The following is a 17,369-nucleotide window of genomic DNA, read 5'->3' on the forward strand; positions in this document are numbered from 1 at the left end:
CTTTCCCCCAACTAACTTCAGATTGTGTCCCCTTGTTCTTGTGTTCACTTTCCTATTAAAAACACTTCCCTCCTGAACCTTATTTAACCCTTTAATATAAGCTAAAAAATTCATAAAAAACAACCCCAGAATATTAAAAAACAAGCGCACAATCAATCTAACACCAAAACAACATGGGCAAGGGGGAGATGTTTCAGTTCCCCCATGCCTGACGGCAGAGGTGGGTTTAAGGAGTTTGCGAAAGGCAAGGAGGGTGGGGGCAATCCTAATCTCAGGGGGGAGCTGGTTCCAGAGGGTCGGAGCCGCCACAGAGAAGGCTCTTCCCCTGGGTCCCGCCAGACGGCATTGTTTAGTCGACGGGACCCGGAGAAGGCCAACTCTGTGGGACCGAACCGGTCGCTGGGATTCGTGCGACAGAAGGCGGTCCCGGAGATATTCTGGTCCGGTGCCATGATAATGTACCAACCTTGTGTGCCATAATAATCCTTTTCATAGCAAAAGTTATCAACTGTAATTTATAAAGGGATATGGGAGAGGGGATATGCCTTAGATCAAGAACCTGAGAGTATTAAAAGAACATAACACTAAGATTGTTGTACAGATTATTTGGATCGGATGCCATGTTCCATATACCAAAATCTGTATACAGCATATATGTGATTCTTCATTGAAATCACTGTAATTACCACAAAAGTACAACTCATGATTTTGGAGGTAATTCTGATCTCCTTTAATATATCTAGCTCTAGGGCCATTCTAAACTGAGGAACTGCCTACTTCATCTTAAATGTACTTTAATCTTATATGAATGACCATTTGCAGTATTTTGCAAATTTAGATTATCAGCCAGAGGGAAACACTTTGCTTAATTGTTTTTTAATTTTTTTTTTTTAAATTATCCATTACATTAAATCACAAACAAATCCAAGTGTATATATACTTTATATTAAAAATAACATACATAATTTCACTTTCCATTTTAGAAACATAGAAACATAGAAGTCTGACGGCAGAAAAAGACCTCATGGTCTATCTAGTCTGCCCTTATACTATTTTCTGTATTTTATCTTAGGATGGATATACTGTATGTTTATCCCAGGCATGTTTAACTTCAGTTACTGTGGATTTATCTACGATGTCTGCTGGAAGTTTGTTCCAAGGATCTACTACTCTTTCAGTAAAATAATATTTTCTCATGTTGCTTTTGATCTTTCCCCCAACTAACTTCAGATTTTGTCCCCTTGTTCTTGTGTTCACTTTCCTATTAAAAACACTTCCCTCCTGGACCTTTTTTAACCATTTAACATATTTAAATGTTTTGATCATGTCCCCCCTTTTTATCAATTACTCCAAAGATCCATATCCATTCTACCCAAAAATCAGCCTACCCCTCTTTTTCCTTATTTCTTTCACTCAACTCCCTCTTTCTCTATTTCCTCTGCCTACCTATTTGCACTTTCACTCCCTTCTTCCTCTCCCACCTTCTCTTCCTCTCCCTCCTTCTCTTCCTCTCCCTCCTACTTCTTCTTCCACCCTCTATACCACACCCTGAGTATTATCCTAACTCACCTCACATTTGGCAGACCCCATGTAGTTGGATGGTCTTTATGACTCATGCTGGCAGGATCAGTTCCCCCATTATATGTGGCTTTCAACTCTATAGTTATCCAAGGTTGTATCCACTTTCTGATCTATGGTGTATGGACAACCGAAGACCGGAAATTGATGTGTCTGCTTTCTATAGCTTTTATAGCTTTATATTTTATATATAAAAGCAACTCCTTTTGAAAGTATCCGCAGATATAATCTGAGTCATGTGTATGAGCAATGGTATGGAAGAAATTAATATGCCACATGCCATGTGATCTGAAGTATTTAATACAGAGAATAATATTCTATGTTGACCTTGGATGATAGGTCAAGCGCAATACCTACATACTTAAAAGATGGTGCCACTATGTGTCAAGGACAGCAAAAAAAAAAAAAGATCCGAGTAAAGATAATATTTTATTCCAGAGAATCTCAAATTTATTTATTTATTTATTTATTCATTCATTCATTTATTTATTTATTTATTTATTTATTTATTTATTTAATTGGATTTGTATGCCGCCTCTCCGAGGACTCAGGGCTGCTCACAACTTATACAAAGAAACAGTAGTAAAATTAATCCAAGTAATATATATAAAAACAAGCCTTAAAAATCTACTTTTAAAACTTACATTCATTCATACATTCAAACTTACATTCATTCAACAATCGTACTAAAACACTCGTTGGTCAGGGGGAAGATCTTGTAACCCCAGGCCTGGCGACAAAGATGAGTTTTTAAGCTCTTTTGGAAGGCAAGGAGGGTGGGGGCAGTGCGAATCTCTGGTGTGAGCTCATTCCAGAGGGATGGGGCCCCACAGAGAAGGCTCTTCCCCTAGGTCCCGCCAGCCGACATTGTTTGATCGACAGGACCCTAAGGAGACCCACTCTATGGGATCTACCCGGTCGCTGGAATTCGTGCAACACAAAGCGGTCTCAGAGATAGTCTGATCCTATGCCATGTAGGGCTTTATAGGCCATAACCAACACTTTGAATGGTGTCCGGAAACAGATCGGCAGCCAATGCAGTCCACGGAGTGATGACAAGATATGGGCATGTCTTGGAAGGCCCAAAACCGCTCACGCTGCTGCATTTTGGACGATCTGAAATTTCTGAACACTCTTCAAAGGTAGCCCCATGTAGAGAGCATTGCAGTAGTTGAACCTCGAGGTGATGAGGGCATGAGTGACCATGAGCAAAGACTCCCTGTCCAAATAGGGCCGCAACTGGTGCACCAGGCGGACCTGGGCAAACGCTCCCCTCGCCACAGCCAACAGATGGTGTTCTAAAGTCAGCTGTGAGTCGAGGAGGACACCTAAGTTGCAAACCCTCTCTGAGGAGGGTCAATAATCCCCCCCAGGGTGATGGACGGACAGATGGACGTGTCCTTGGGAGGCAGTACCCACAGCCACTCCGTCTTGTCTGGATTGAGTCTTAGCCTGTTGGCACCCATCCAGACCCAGACAGCCTCCAGACACCGGAACATCACTTCCACTGCTTCACTGAGTGGACACGGGGTGGAGATGTACAGCTGAGTATCGTCAGCGTACTGATGGTAATTCACCCTGTGCCCTACATTGCCCCACTACGGAGAGGGGCGGCATACAAATCTAATAATAAATGATTTATATTAATATTGTACCCTGTGACAATAATGAAGTGTTGTACCTCATTATTATTATTATTATTATTATTATTATTATTAATTAAATTTGTATGCCGCCCCTCTCCGTAGACTTGGGGCGGCTCACAACAATAGTGGCAAAACAATATGTAATACAAATCTAATAATTTAAACTAAAAACCCATAATTTAAAAACATGCACACAACACACAATACATAAACAATATAGGCCTGGGGAAGTTATTTCAGTTTCCCCATGCCTGACGGCAGAGGTGGGTTTTAAGGAGTTTACGAAAGGCAAGGAGGGTGGGGGCAATTCTAATCTCAGGGGGGAGCTGGTTCCAGGGGGTCGGGGCTGCCACAGAGAAGGCTCTTCCCCTGGGACCCACCAGACGACATTGTTTAGTCGACGGGACCCAGAGAAGGCCATCTCTGTGGGACCTAATCGGTCGCTGGGATTTGTGCGGCAGAAGGCGGCCCCGGAGATGTTCTGGTCATGATTCTTGACTAATGTATCTTTTCTTTTATGTATATTGAGAGCATATGCACCAATGACAAATTCCTTGTGTGTCCAGTCACATGTGGCCAATAAAGAATACTATTTTTTTTTTTAAAAAAGCCCTCAAGACAATGATGAAAAATGAAATAGGCATCTTTTAAATCCTTTGGTGAAAAATAGTACATCTTTTCAAGGAAGGGAAGTATGGCTATGAGAAACCATATGGAATTTTTTGACTGATAGGAAACAATTTGCATTCCAAACTGATACAATTATACCATTTTCCTCAGTATAGCAACATAGCTCTTCATGGCACCGGACCAGATTATCTCAGGGACCGCCTTCTGCTGCATGAATCCCAGCGACCAGTTAGGTCCCACAGAGTGGATCTTCTCCGGGTCCCGTCAACTAAACAATGTCGCTTGGCGGGATCCAGGGGAAGAGCCTTCTCTGTGGCGGCCCCGGCCCTCTGGAACCAACTCCCCCCAGAGATTAGAATTGCCCCCACCCTCCTTGCCTTTCGTAAGCTTCTTAAAACCCACCTCTTCTGTCAATTGAGATCCTCTTTCCCCCTAGGCCTTTACAATTCTATGCATGGTATGTCTGTATGTATGTTTGGTTTTTATATTAATGGGTTTTTAATCGTTTTTAGTATTAGATTACTATTGTACACTGTTTTATTGTTGCTGTTAGCCGCCCCGAGTCTCCGGAGAGGGGCGGCATACAAATCCAATAAATGAATAAATGAATGAATGAATGAATGAAGAAAGAAAGAAAGAAAGAAAGAAAGAAAGAAAGAAAGAAAGAAATCCAATAAAGAAAGAAAGAAAGAAAGAAAGAAAGAAAGAAAGAAAGAAAGAAAGAAAGAAATTATACAAGGCCGAAATGGGACCAGGGTTTTGCCCCATGTAATATTTTGAGTGTCTATGCGACATTTCGGTGAAATCACATTCACCATCATCAGGCTGAAGTTTTAAACTTCGTGCTGTTGTAAATATGGAATGTTTGCAACTGCCATTTCTTCCTTATATATAGTGTTAGGGTTGGAGATTTGGTTTGAATGTAGCAAATAGATTGGGTGACTATGTTTTAGTGATTTGATTGGTTGGTGGAATCACAATTACTTGAAGGATTGACATGGTGATTATTATGAAATGTTTTTTTGTTTAAGGCTGGTTTCCAAATCTCTGGTAGGCGGGACGTATCATCACAAAAATCAGATTTCAGTTTAAAGCATGGAGGCCTTTCGGTACATCCTTTAGAAAGTACCATGCATATCATCCTTTAATGACACCCCCACCGCCCCTTATTGAGAACCAGGCCTGTGCACTAAACAGTAAACCGGTTTTCGAATCTAATTGAGGATAGCGTCAGTTTTAGTACTAAGAGTCCTTCTCTGTCAAACAGCATGTCTTTAATGTATGCCTTTGCTTTCTGCATGAGACCTGTGGAGTAGAGCCAGGCATGCTGATGTAGGGTGATAGTGTCAGCCATAGTTTTAGATGCACAATTACCAATGAAACTGGCAGTGATTTTCTCCTGCTGAGCAACCCATGTTGCTTTTTCTTGGAAGAGTTTAACAATGTCCTTTTTTCCTTGTACATGCCAACCAATATTCATGGCTCCATAGAAGGGTAGATCGACACAACTTAGTAATGGGCGTGTCCCTTTTACCACTAGCGCGTATACTAACTCCCAATGCCTGCTGTGGTTTGGTAGCTCACTATTGCTTTATTCAGGTCCAGGGAGTGGAGATACCCAAAAAAGCGGAAACTCTTATATCAATCTTCTATAGCTCCTGGCAGTGTGCAAGACTTTGGAGCCTTTCCACAGACACCAGACAGTGCAAATTACATTACATGGTACCTGAATAAAGAGGCCATTAGGAAACCCCCACCCAGTTGTGGGTTCAAGTTTAGAACTACAGTAGAATCAAAATGTATCTCATCGCAGCTCATCTTCCAAGCAGGATATTTTAACAGATTCATTGAGTCAGTCGCCTGCTATCTCAAGACTGGCATTTGCACCCAACTGGGAACAAGCAAAAATAGAAATCCTTGCAGCCCAGAACAGATAGAATGCCACTAGGACCAGCATCAGTTCTAGTTCATCACTTTCAATTCTGTTGGTCAGATGCCTTTGTTTTATCCCCTTCTAGCGTTTTCTTTCCTTTGTCTTGATGAAGATGTTTTATGGCCAACGCCTTTATATCAACCCCTAATCCTTGGTTTGCTTTTTTCCTCCCTGAGACTTAAGCAGAATTCCATTGCCACCATGCACACAGGGTAACACCTCAGTATCTACTTGGGAACATTAGAGATGCCGAGTTCTCAAACACCAGTAGATTATGGGTGCAGCATAGAAACCAGATAATTTTTTTATTAAAAAAACCGCTATAATGTTAATGATTCTCAAATTCTGTGGCTATAAAGGAATAAACTTGCTTACCACATTTTTCGGACTATAATATGCACTGTAGTATAAGACACACCTAGATTTTAGAGGTGGAAAACAAGGAAAACGGTGTATTACTTAACAAAATACCAGTGTAGTAGAATACTTTTTACAACAATGTATACTTTTTACAAACTTCAAATTTGACAGCTTTATGACATACAGCTGCATGACTGTAGCTTGTTGCTTGTATCCTAAGATTTTTATTAATATTGATTGTTTCTTCATTTGACCCCTATGACAATCATTAAGTGATTCTTGACAAATCTATATTTTCTTTTATGTACACTGAGAGCATATGCACCAAGACAAATTCCTTATGTGTCCAATCACACTTGGTGAGTAGAATCAAAATACTGGCCAATAAAGAATTATATTCTGTCCTGTCCTGTCCTGTCCTATCCTACCCTACCCTACCCTATCCTATCCTATTCTATTCTATTCTATTCTATTCTATTCTATTTTTTAAGATGTGTGGACTTAAACTCCAAGAATTCATCCTCCAGTCATGCTAGCTCAGGAATGGGAGTTGACGTCCACAAATTTGTGAACTTGACAAGTTTGAAGACCCTTGCACTCCTAACCTCTAACACAGGGGTATTCAGACTTCACAGCTTTAAGACTAGTGGACTTCAATTCCCAGAATTCCTCCTCCAGTCATGCTAGATAGGGTAATTAGAAGGCAAAAGTTTAAAAAGCCATATATGCTTTTATCTTGCCTCAGAATGATGAGCAGTTTTATTATGCTACTACCCTGTTTCCCCGAAAATAAGTCACCCCTGAAAGTAAGACGTAGGAGAGATTTTGTAGAATTGCCTAATATAAGGCATCCCCCAAAAGTAAGACGTAGGAGACGTTTCGTTTCTCAGCATTCCCAAACAGAACATATAGAATAGAATAGAATAGAATAGAATTTTATTGGCCAATGTGATTGGACACACAAGGAATTTGTCTTGATGCATATGCTCTCAGCGTACATAAAATAAAATATACATTTGTCAAGAATCATGTGGTACAACACTTAATGATTGTCATAGGGGTCAAATAAGCAATGAAGAAGCAATATTAATAAAAATCTTAGGATATAAGCAACAAGTTACAGTCATACAGTCAACATGGGAGGAAATGGGTGATAGGAATGATGAGAAAAACTAGTAGAATAGAGGTGCAGATTTAGTAGAAAGTCTGACAGTGTTGAGAGAATTATTTGTTTAGTAGAGTGATGGCGTTCGGAAAAAAACTGTTCTTGTGTCTAGTTGTCTTGGTGTGCAGTGCTCTGTAGCGACGTTTTGAGGGTAGGAGTTGAAACAATTTGTGTCCAGGATGCGAGGGGTCAGTAAATATTTTCCCCACCCTCTTTTTGACTCGTGCAGTATACAGGTCCTCAATGGAAGGCAGGTTGGCAGCAATTGCTTTTTCTGCAGTTCTGATTGTCCTCTGAAGTCTGTGTCGGTCCTGTTGGGTTGCAGCACCAAACCAGACAGTTATAGAGGTGCAGATGACAAATGTAGAAAAGAAATATATTCATTCAAATAATATTCAACGATGAAGTCCTCTCTAATTTGCAAAGCATCTAAATTAAGTTCTAGTTACAAAGTTATAAATGACAAATAATTATTTCCTTGTCTTTTCCCCCTCAGACTGAGCTGCAATATTTAAACGATCTGCCAATGCCAGGGCGAAAGATTTATCTTCAAACACATATTGCTGAAGAGACAGAGGCTCTCAGAAATTTTTGGAACCAAGTTCTCATGCAGTTGATCTCAAACAAGATCTTCTCAGCACAGCTAACTGCTTGTGTGCTGCTATATCAAAGATTTCTTTTATCTTTCCTGAATGACGGATGTGCACACGTTCCCTCCTCACAATGAGTCCCCTCAACAATTCTTATCCCCCATATTTATGACTTCCTATAAATATATTTAACATGTCTGGATTTCTTGCTTTGCTCTTAAGCAGAAAAATCATTACCATCATTCATTCAACTGGGAGATCCTCTTTGATGAGCAAGTAAGAGAGGAACAGCGGGCTGATGCCTCTAACTTTTTAGACTTATATAGATGGTCCCTCTCTTTCACTGTAAAGAATTGCCAGGTTAATGCCAAATGAAGGCCCAGGTGGCCGGAAACTAGTTAAGTGATCATAATGGGAGTTTAAACAATTTCAATGAAGACCTTTGCATTTATTTATCGGTTTCAAATGTTAGTCTGGGAGATGCTATTAAATGAAAATGTAAGTTTTATTTTTAAGTCTAATTTTGCTTAAGTGGAGAGGTTTATTGATCATCAATTTCCTTGTTTTGGTGGATGCCATTTTTAAGGAAGGCATAGTACAAACAGCGACAGAAAACTATAGGGTTGGCTTACACACTTACAGCTTCCTACATCTATATTAAATAAATGCTTGCAAAAAAAAATCTTATTCTTCCTACAAAACTAGTGGAATCATTTGTGGATGAACCAACATTTTTGTATTCTCCCACCTAATTATTATTATTATTATTATTATTTATTAGATTTGTATGCCGCCCCTCTTTGTAGACTCGGGGCGGCTCACAACAGTGATAAAAACAATACATGTTAACAAATCTAATAATAAAAATCTAAAATAACAGTTTTACATTAAAAAGTCTAAGAAGAAAAAAGCCCAATATATAAAATACATACACACAGTCATATCATGCACAAAACTACATAGGCAAGGGGGAGATGTCTCAGTTCCCCCAAGCCTGACGACAGAGGTGGGTTTTAAGGAGTTTATGAAAGGCAAGGAGGATGGGGGCAGTCCTAATCTCTGGGGGTTAATTCCAGAGGGTCGGAGCCGCCACAGAGAAGGCTCTTCCCCTGGGTCCCGCCAGACAACATTGTTTAGTCGACGGGACCTGGAGAAGACCAACTCTGTGGGACCTAACCGGCCGCTGGGATTCGTGCGGCAGAACTTATACAATAATTGACGTAGTATGACAATTATATTATGACTCCACATTTCAGCCTTCAAGCTGGAAGTCCAGTTTATGTAGAAAGAAAAAAATAGGGGGGGAGGGGGGAATTGAAGGTGTTTGGTGCAGATCTAGAGATAAAAATAAACTTGTTCTTTATTTCTAAATAATCCCATTATAAGGCCATTAGGCAGTTACCATCACCAACTGGGAGTATGGAAGATAGAGCTGAATTCAGTTGGCAAAGGTTTGTTTTTAAGTGTGAAGTTCCAGAAAATAAAATGCTTATGTTGCTTAGAGTAGTGATTGCACCAGTACAGTTCCTAGTAGCAATCTCAGTGGATCATACATTGATGGGAACATAGAACATTTGGGCAGCTGGTTCTGTCTGTTTTTTCATCCCATATATGATCTATTATCCAGATCCCTATCAGCAAGGAAGTATAGCCTGAAACATTGGTTTTCTTGGGGGAAATGCTCATCCAATATGCAAGTGCGTCTAGAACATAATTTTTTTGAGTTCAGGTTTTTTTTACTACTACTAATTACTTCCTATATCAAGAGGAGAAGAAAGAATTATGTTATGGTTAGAAACTTACTATTACCTTTTAATCATTAATCATTGTTCTCCTATGTACAAGGCCTACAGCTTTTGCCATGTGTGTGACATGCAGAAGAGACTACCAGGAGATTATTCTCATCTTCAGATCTGAATTTCTCAACCTCCACAACTTTAAAGTGTGTGGGCCTGCTGGGGAATTCTGGAAGTTGAAGTCCACATATCATAAAGTTGCTGAGCTTGAAAAGCACTGATTCCAAACAATGTTTTGTCTTCTGAATGCCTTCTGTGTTTGTGAATGTGTGGTTGTTTTCCCCTACTCTTGGGTAGAGTTTTAATTAGATTAGATTAGATTTAATGGATTTATATGCCGCCCCTCTCCGTAGACTCGGGGCGGCTCACAATAATGGTAAAAAACAATACATAGTAACAAATCTAATATTTAGCAATCTAAATTACAGTTTTAGGTTAAAAAATCCAAAAGAAACCCCAATATATAAAAAACAAGCACACAGTTGAATCATACACAGAAACTACATGGGCAAGGGGGAGATGTTTCAATTCCCTCATGCCTGATGGCAGAGGTGGGTTTTAAGGAGTTTTTGAAAGGCAAGGAGGGTGGGGCAATCCTAATCTCTGGGGGGAGCTGGTTCCAGAGGGTCGGAGCCACCACAGAGAAGGCTCTTCCCCTGGGTCCCGCCAGATGACATTAGGGTAAGAGGTGGCTAGTCCTGCTACTTCCTGCTGTTTTCCCCAAACATTTTAGTGATGTTTGTTTATGAACAAACGAAATACTGCCCAGATAATCTTGATGTATAAAATATGTTTTCATAGAGAAAGTCTCAATTTCAAGAAAAAAGCTGAAATTGAGCTATTTGGATAGTGGTGATAAATCAGTCGTTGCTATGAAAGTGCCACAAAAGGGAGGGTTTTTTTTCCTTTTAACTTCATCCTGCATGGATTTGAAAAAAACTTCCTGTTGAATCTCTAGTTCTTTACTAGGATTTTGTGGTTCCTTGGCTCAAACTATTTCATCTAGTTTTTTTCTCTTCTCTTCAAAACATTAAATGGATTTCCTGAATATGTAATTTTCACACATCTAAAGTAAATTTTGCTTTGGAATGAATACTAACTAGGAGTTGTGAATTGTATATTCACAGTGGAATCAAATTAGAGCACAACTAAATTTTAGTCATAAGAAAAATTCTTACTGTAAAATGTGTATTTCTAATACTTGCAGTTGTTTATTTAAAACAAAAGTGTTCAATTAGGGACACAGCTGAATAAAGGAATCCCTTGTAATAATGCTGAGCCATTTTCCCTGTTCCATCATCAGGGAAGCTGAGCATTTTAAAGATTAAATTAAGAATTTATGTATGTTTATTACATTAGAATGGGATAAGCACCCCACTATGCAGTTAACAAAAGCTATTTTGATTAAATAAGAGACTAAGGAAAAGCTTCATGCATATTCCTTTTTTTCTGGTCCCACAAATAACAACCTTTTTGGGCCTGTATAAGTAATGGGATTTCACACTTCTGAGTGAAATTCTAATACATCTAGTAACAGTGCCATCAAGAGAATTGGAAGCCTGTAATTTCCTGCTGCCCTCTTGGTTTGGGAAAACCTTTAAAATCTTTTTATTTTAAGCAGCGTATGCGATGCATTTTAACATTGCAAGCTATGTATAATTATTTTTACTTCCCTTCCTAAATAATCAAATTATTATTTTCCTGAAATAGAAAACTTTCCAAAGAGTTGTTCGCACTATATCTAATCCTCAATCTTCGTTTTTCTGACATTGACCTCCAGCTGAAAGTGAAGCTACAATAGTAATGAAAGCACAATTGTCCCCATCCTGCTGACTCGAATTGGGTTTGGATACCTGGAATACACATTCAGGAAGCAGCATCTCTGATAAAATAATTTTAGCTTCCTCCTGATTTATATCATGCCTACTAGAATAAACTATAGATGCAACTCATCCTTTATAGAGCACCATAGGGAAATGTCTGTTGGTGTTCATGTCTGCTTTCAAAGCCATAGCCTTTTAAGACTTTGTAACAGTTTTGTTTTTCAGTAAAGTTACATATCAAAGAGATTGCCTAGTTTTACCAAATGTAATTGGGCTGTAACTCTTCTGTTTTTAGTGACAGAAAGTGCTCATTCAAGTACAGTGATACCTTGTCTTACAAACTTAATTGGTTCCGGGATGAAGTTCTTAAGGTGAAAAGTTTGTAAGACGAAACAATGTTTCCCATAGGAATCAATGGAAATGCGATTAATGCGTGCAAGCCCAAAATTCACCCCTTTTGCCAGCCGAAGCGCGTTTTTGTGCTGCTGGGATTCCCTTGAGGCTCCCCTCCATGAGAAACCCCACCTCTGGACCTCTGTGTTTTTGCAATGCTGCAATTTCACTGAAGTCCCCTCACTGGGAAACCCCACCTCCGGACTTCCATTGCCAGCGAAGTGCCCGTTTTTGCGCTGCTGGGATTCCCCTGCAGCATCACAAAAACACATAAGTCCAGAGGTGGGGTTTCCCATGGAGGGGTGCCTCAGGGAAATCCCAGCAGCGCAAAAACAGGTGCTTCGCTGGCAACGGAAGTTCGGAGGCGGGGCATCCCAGCGGCAGTGGTGGGTTTTAAAGGTGAAAATAGTTTGTAAAAAGAGGCAAAAAAATCTTAAACCCCGGGTTTGTATCTCGAAAAGTTTGTATGACGAGGCGTTTGTAAGACGAGGTATCACTGTAACTACAATTATTTAGTGGCCTTTCAGTGATACCAGATAGCTCAGAAATTGGACCTTTGATTAAACCTTATAATTGTCTGTGATATGTAATATTTTATTATGCTTTTTCTAGCACACTCTCAAATTGGTACATTTCTAGATGCAGAAATATCTGTACAGAATATCAAAGAGCTTTTCATGAAAAGGTACATGTAATTCATAGATTGATTTACATAGGTTAAAAGCAAAACATTTAATGTTCACAGTAAAAAAAATCAAATCAATAATGAATCCAGACTTACTGTAATCTTTATTTACGTATGTATATTCATGGTTTAGGACAACATTAAATGTTGTGCAAGGCATATTGAAACTATTTTGGCTATGAGGAGCTTCATCAGAAAAATAAAACTGAAGTACCATGAAGGTGGAGTGTAGAAACTAAAGCTCTTTGATCAAAGCATTCATATTTATTTTGCATGCTTTTAAGGATACATTCACTACAGTAAGGGCTACAAACTTTTCATCTGTCTAAATAGGAAATAGATAATTTGAGCTCTTCAGATATTTTTAAAAATGTAGCCCTGACAATCCTTGTCTACTGATTTGGCTAAATTAACCAAGGGGAAAAGGAAATTGCTGTTAATCCACACAACAGAATGTAATAGTAAACCTTTTTTAATATCTTTACTCTAAAAGTATAAATTGTCAATCATGTTTTATTTTTCATAGCACAGAGGAATAGGATGCTCCTTCCAAATCTGGTAAAACAGAATCATAGCAATGTCTCTAATAGTTTGTTTCTGTTTGAAAACATCTCAAAGACCAATATATGTTTATTGCAAATGCAGGAAATGCAAAGAGTTCATACACAAGTGATCAGCAAGCAAAGATGTGGTCTTATTTGTAACACTGTTTTTTGTTCTTTAGTTTCTAGAACTGGTGAGTGCTTTGGAATTTTTGTGATTATGTTTTGGTGATGTGTAGTTTATGTACTAATGTTCACTTGAGCTAGGGTCATGATAAGTGTGTGTTTTTTTAAAAAAATAACTCATCCAAAAAAAAGAATATAAAGACAAGATTAAGCTGTGAACCTTCTAAGTGTTTTTATTTCTGGAATCTTAAATGAAAAGTCTGTTTCCCAAATACTGTAGCACTGACCTGCAACAGTGTCCACCTCGAATGTGTTGTCCATTAATATTATGGTAAGCTATCACACTGCTGGGAATAAGTAGAGAGAGCAGGTTCTTCAAAACAGAAAATAAAGAATAGATCCTACAAGATACTTCACTCGAAAATATTATTAAGTTGGAAGATATCCTAAAATCAGCTATTTAAATAATGCTGTTAATACAAATACCTAAGAGCCAGAATTATTTAGATTATACTTTCTTGCCATGTTCTAAATCTAATATCTGAGTCACATCCGCTTCAAACTTTCAACTTGGGCCTTAATTGTTCTTTTTACACATCTTCTGCTCACATATGTATTCAAATTTTCATATACTGTATGTGTACATTCAGAATAAAATTCAGGAACGAGTTTTCCAAATGATAGAGCTCTTTAACCCTTTAAGCACTCTGATTCACTATTATAGGGAGCATCTACCGGTACTTCTAAATTAAGGGGAACAAACAGTTAATACAATTATTCCAGTCCAAAGTTGCAGATGTAAATTACGTAACATACTTGTGTTATATAACGCAAGTCAGTGGTTAGAGGTTTAGAGTTATGCTGGCTGAGGAATTCTGGGAGTTGAAGTCCACAAGTCGTAAAGTTGCCAAGGTTGGAGACCCCTGCTGTAAAGCACTATGGAACAGTATATACTGTAAATCTAATTGCTATTGCTAGTGCTATTTCAGAGTTCTGGAGATAAAGCTTCACAGCAGCAGAGTTTCAGTGTATAAAATTGATTGTTCTTGCCATATTTATGCTCAAACAAAATCCTTGAAAACTGCAAAAGTTTATAATTTATTTCACTAGAAAAAGTTGATGCAGATTAGAAGGTAGAAGAAATTTGGTTAGAAATGGAATTAATAAGAGCTTTCAAAATACAAAAAAATACAAGTTTGCATCTTCAGACAGCAGAGATCATGACTTGTTGCTCTGAATATATCTGCATTCTTTCCTCCTCCAAGCAACTCTTGGTACTAGACCCTGTAAAGTCTCCTCTTCCTGGCTGCACTGTAGCTATAGCCTCTGACAAATGCGTTGTCCATCTTCTGCTGAAGGGCTTGATTGTTGTGGAGAAGGAGATAACCAAACTGACAGGAAAAAAAGCTGAGCTGCAGAAACAAATCCTACTGTTATACCAGCGTATCCAAGCTGAAACAAAGTGAAACAGCTGCCAAAGACAGACAAAGCTGTTCAGAATTTCAAGAAGATGATCTGAAATTGAAGGATGCACGAAGCCGCTCGGATGGGCCTGTTCTGCGTTTGAGGGTTGAGAAAGAAACTTTTTCAGAGCAATAACCAGAGGACCTATTTCTGTTCAGCTGTTCTTAGTTCATTAAATTTTCTGTGAAGACGATTAAACTATTTTGCTCAGGTTTTTTTTTTAAATCAGAATACAAGGAAATCTGTCATATGATTGATCATAATATTTCACACCTATGCAGATTATCAGGCAGAAATCTCTTCAAACTGGTACCTTCATATTGGAGGCATTCTTTTCACATTCTGAAATCAGAAAGGAATTTATTTATTTATTTATTTATATGCCGCACCTCTCCGCAGACTCGTGAAGAACTGAGACCAATAGACTTATTTTTTTTATTTTTTTTATTTTATTTATTTTATTATTAGATTTGTATGCCGCCCCTCTCCGCAGACTCGGGGCGGCTAACAACAATAATAAAACAGCATATGACAATCTAATATTAAAATAATTAAGAAACCCTTATTAAAGACCAAACATACACACAAATATACCATGCATAACTTGTATAGGCCTGGGGGGAAAGGAATATCTCAATTCCCCCATGCCTGACGACAGAGGTGGGTTTTGAGGAGCTTACGAAAGGCAAGGAGGGTGGGGGCAATTCTGATCTCTGGGGGGAGCTGGTTCCAGAGGGTTGGGGCCGCCACAGAGAAGGCTCTTCCCCTAGGTCCCGCCAAATGATGTTGTTTAGTCAACGGGACCCGGAGAAGGCCAACTCTGTGGGACCTAACTGGTCGCTGGGATTCGTGCGGCAGAAGGCGGTCCCGGAGATAACCTGGTCTTATTATTATCTACTTATTTTATTGGTGCAATATTCTTGAAAGTTGCAGAAATCACTGAAGAGATTCTCACGTAATACATCACAATTTCATCATTCATCGATTAATGAAGTACAATTAGACACAAGTTACAGTACCTGAATTCACATCAAGCCGTAAAGAAGAAAATAGCAATAACATAAGCTATAGCACTTAGACCTATATACCGCTTCACAGTGCTTTACAGCCCTCTTTAAGCAGTTTACAGAGTCAGCATATTGCCCCCAACAATCTGGATCCTCATTTTACTGGCCTCGTAAGAATGGAAGGCTGAGTCAACCTTGACCTGGTGAGAATCGAACTGCTAGCTTTTCGGCAGTCAGCAGAAATATCCTACAGTACTCTAACCACTGTGCCACCATAGCTCTTAAATTTGCGCAATGCCAAAACCAGTTAAATGTGTTTCTTCCCTCTCCCAACCATTGCAATTATTTTTAAACTGAAGTTCTCCAACTCAATCAGGTGTGTGCCAAGCTAAGGATAGCGGGACGTTGAAGTCCAGCACAATTGGAGATTACCACCCAAAGTTAGGGAAGGCTGTTTTATAAAGTTCATTCCTCAACATTAATGCTGAAGTACTGTTGGAAGTTTAGATAACACTAGTGAAATTGTCCATCCCAACAAATCCTTAAGGAACAGAAGATGACCAACTTTGATATGGTACAAAGTTAAAGAGAGACAGAAGTGTGTAAATATTTGCATGCAATTGCAATTATTTTGAGACCGAAGAGAAGAAGGACAGATCATGTTTCCTTGACTGCCATTTGATCTATTAAGAGCTGGAGGGGTTGCCAGTTGCCAGCAAGTAATATATTACCTTTGCCGAATTACCACTTTCTGCAAAAGCTCCCTCCACTCCCTATAAAATACAGTGTGAAGTGATTCTTTTATGAGCAGAATGAAGAATCTCTGTTCTGGGAAAGGAGGAAACCGCATTCTTTCAATGCTGAAACGTCAAGTCTTCCTGCTGCATGTAGTTAAGTGACTGACCCAACCAAAACTTTCCATGCAAAGAAACTTCTGTCTAGAACAGTGATGGTGAACCTATGCCCTGCATGCCACAGGTGGCACATGGAGCCATATCTGCCAGCACATGAGCTGTTGCCTTACCTTAGCTCCAGCGCACATGTGTATGCCAGCCAGCTGATTTTTGGCTCATGCGTAGGGGCTGGGAGGGTGTTTTTGGCTTCCAGAGGCCTCCCGGGGGCAGGGGAGGGCATTTTCACTCTCCGCAGTCTCTAGGGAAGCCTTTGACCCTGGGGAGACCAAAAAACAGACCTACTGGCCCCACCAGAAGTCAAGAAATGGGCCATTTTCAGCCTCCAGAGGGCCTCTTAAGAGAATCAGGGTAAGCTGTTTTCGCCTTTCCTAGACATTGAATTATGGGTGTAGGCAATTGCAGATGTACAATAGTCGCCGTGCATTCACTTTTGGCACTTGAGGTCTAGAACTTCAAAATGAATTATGCTTAGGGGTCCTATTGTGCCATTAGTTATTTTTCTTTGCCAATCGAAGCCTTTCTTAAGTAGACAAAGCTGTTTACTGCAATATTTTCCCATCCGAAATGGAAACGCTACTTCTGAGATCATTGGTTACAGTCACATAATCATTGGTTACAGTCACACAATTCCTAAATTAGTTTTTGCTTGGATATTTTCAAGTAGTAAAGAAACTAAATAAATTTATTCTATATGAACGCAGCAATTCATTTTCTTTG

The 17,369-nt window shown here is 39.2% G+C and overlaps 1 protein-coding gene across 12 annotated transcripts in view; it reads left to right on the forward strand.

Annotated features, from left to right (window-relative positions):
- BTRC (beta-transducin repeat containing E3 ubiquitin protein ligase) overlaps positions 1-8,584 on the forward strand; it is a 199,680-nt gene extending 191,096 nt beyond the window's left edge. For 11 of the 12 annotated variants that reach the window (XM_070752861.1, XM_070752858.1, XM_070752869.1 and 8 more), the window contains one exon: positions 7,809-8,584. The gene's annotated coding sequence lies outside the window, so the exon portion shown is untranslated. Of the gene's footprint in view, positions 1-7,805 lie in introns of all 12 variants that reach the window. The other variant, XM_070752860.1, reaches the window with a different exon arrangement.
- The last annotated feature ends 8,785 nt before the right edge of the window (positions 8,585-17,369 follow it).

Source organism: Erythrolamprus reginae, chromosome 5 (assembly GCF_031021105.1).
Source record: "Erythrolamprus reginae isolate rEryReg1 chromosome 5, rEryReg1.hap1, whole genome shotgun sequence".
NCBI lineage: Eukaryota > Metazoa > Chordata > Lepidosauria > Squamata > Dipsadidae > Erythrolamprus > Erythrolamprus reginae.